We start from the raw sequence: 2,682 nt of genomic DNA on the forward strand, positions 1-2,682 counted from the left end.
ACTGGACCGTACAGGCATAACACAAGAGACTTGAGAAAGAAAAACAGAGAAAATCCTCCATGACAAGATCATCGGGGAAGTGAAAAGCAATTTGAATGGAGAGCTTTATAAATGTGAGCTCCTTTAAGGCAGCTTAGGTCAAATTTATCTATTTTTTAAAAGATTTGCAAAAAAAAAAATCAATAGAGAGCTAGTTTATTAAAACTGTTGCAAAGAAAGGGAAAAGAAATATACACATATTTCTACAATTAGGAATGAAATATGAACCACAATGAGTTACCACTTCACACCTACTAGGATGTGTATAGTTTTAAAAACAAGTGCTGGTGAGGATGTGGAGAAATTGTAACTCTCACACTTTGCTGGGTAGACTGTAAAAGGGTGCAGTTGCTGTGGAAAGCAGTTTCTATCCTAGCCTCCTGTGTTTTTCCTTCTTCTTTTCAGAGCCTACCCACCAACAAGTCCCAATACTTACAACACCTCCTCCAGGAAGCCCCACCTCACTGCTCTCTCCCTACTGAAGTTACCTCCTGTGTGTTTTGAATAGTGACTTATGACTCTTTGTTAGAAATCATCTTGTATTGCTCTCAACCTATTGAATGTGCACTTTTTCATCCATCAAACTGTGTCTTCGCCACTCTACCTCATCACAGATATTGCAGGTGCGGTTCCCTAGGACACAGATGCTAGGATGGAGACTGATGTGCAGGAAGTTTACTGGGGTGTGACTCAGAGGAAAACATCACCTTCTGGGGCTGAGCAGAAGCTGTGCTGAGACGCAATCTCCAAGAAGTCACAGTTAAGCCCCTTGGTTCTGAAGCTGAGATGACCCATCTAAGTCTCAGGTTGGGAAATGTGGGCTGAGACTTTATACTGCGTGTTGATCTTGGCTGAAGGGTCCTGGCAGGGGCCGCAACCTGGGCCAGGAGATTCCTTCAGTGAAGGCAATTCCAGAGGATCTCAGGGGTATAGAGAGCTGTTGGCAGAAGCTTCCCCAGCAGCCAGAGGACCGAGTCCTTCTATCCTAAAAGTGGAACTGGGTGTCAACCCTGAGGGCTAAAAGTAAGTCAGGAAAGAAAAGGGGAGACAAATGGAAAAGAGGAAAAAGGGGAGGGGTCCATCAGTTTACTTTGCGTCTTGTTTGGAGCCAGATGTAATAAGGTAGTCACTCCCTTATTAGGGCGACGAGCTGCAAGGAGGCGAGAGAACCACCATGCAGTGTGGTGAAGTTGTCCTGTCTAAGGGGCTCTGCTGGTCACTGGCTGAGCCAGGATTTGTGCCCAGAAGTGTTAGGCCCAGCCTGAGTCCCCCTTCACTGTCCTCCTGGTTGGCACACTGAGCCTCCGGTAACAGTAACATCATCATTTGGAAAGTATCTGGAGATGCTGAAGGAAAAGTGGGCGCAAAACCAAGAAAGACAATTTTGCAAATCCTCTGCTTTCTTTGTAATCCTTAGAGACTGAAAGAAAAAGTTCACAGAAGGAAAATAATTCTGTGCATGATAGAGGTATTTCTGAAAGGTAAACATTGCCTAAAATGAGCATATCCAGAGACCAGACTTTCTGTAAAGCTCAGAAAAGAATTCAAACTTTTTGAGATATAAAGAGTGTGCCTGGAATATGCTGGAAATCTGAAATTACAAACATCAAAGAAAGTCCATGGCGGAGGCATGATAATGACTCCCTATTACCACTCGAAGAAGATCAAATACCAGTGACAAGAAAGATCCGAACCACAGCGGCAGGGAGGAGGAAGTGGAAGGCAGAGGTGAGCCCAGCTGGCATGATTTGGGCAACTTGAAAGTAGTATTCCCGCTTCCAACTTCCAAAGCTCATTTAGCGGTCAGTTATCACACCAGGAGAATAGGGACCACGGAGGCCATTCCTGAAGCTCAAGAATCTGAGTTTATGAGAACAACACTGAGAACACCACTCCTCTCTCCTGCTTCCCCCCACACTGGGAAAGAATTAAAGTCCAAGGCTTCTAGAAATCATGAAACCTTCTTCCCCCAAGGATCTTGGGCAGAATTGGGGTTTTTATCCAAGAGTGTGAGGCAGGACAGTGAGTGAGGGATTTTTCCTAGAATCTGTACTTAAATCCATGCCTTTTTCAAAATATTTCATGCTTTTCTCTCACACTTTGCAGTTAAAATTCACCAGCAAGCTAGAGATTGGTAGGATATTTCTTTATGGCTCTCTGTATTCATCCTGTAAAGCTGTAAATTAAATTTACCAAATATCATCTGATCTTGATCTATTTTTCTAACCTATACTTCTCTCCATGGGGTGTTTCCTAGTTCACCTTTCTGAATGAAGAGACTTGGAGACCTTTGATTTGTTTTCTAAGCACAGTTTTCTTTTGCTCCTCTGGGGTTAGAAATGGCAACCATTGGTCATTCTAGGGTTGACGGCTCAGTTACAGGTGTGTGTGAGCTCAGTCACTCAGTTGTGTCCGACTCTTTGCAACCCCATGGACTGTAGCCCACCAGGCTCTTCTGTTGGTGGGATTTTTACAGGCAAGAATTCTGGAGCAGGTTGCTATTTCCTCCTCCAGGGGATCAAACTCACATTTCCTGTGTCTCCTATATTGGCAGGCTGATTCTTTACCACTGAGCCACCTGGGAAGATCCAGAATTAAATCAACTGGTCCTTGAAGCTCAGATAGGGTGAAGGATAAAAATTA

Source organism: Bos indicus, chromosome 2, assembly GCF_029378745.1.
Source record: "Bos indicus isolate NIAB-ARS_2022 breed Sahiwal x Tharparkar chromosome 2, NIAB-ARS_B.indTharparkar_mat_pri_1.0, whole genome shotgun sequence".
NCBI lineage: Eukaryota > Metazoa > Chordata > Mammalia > Artiodactyla > Bovidae > Bos > Bos indicus.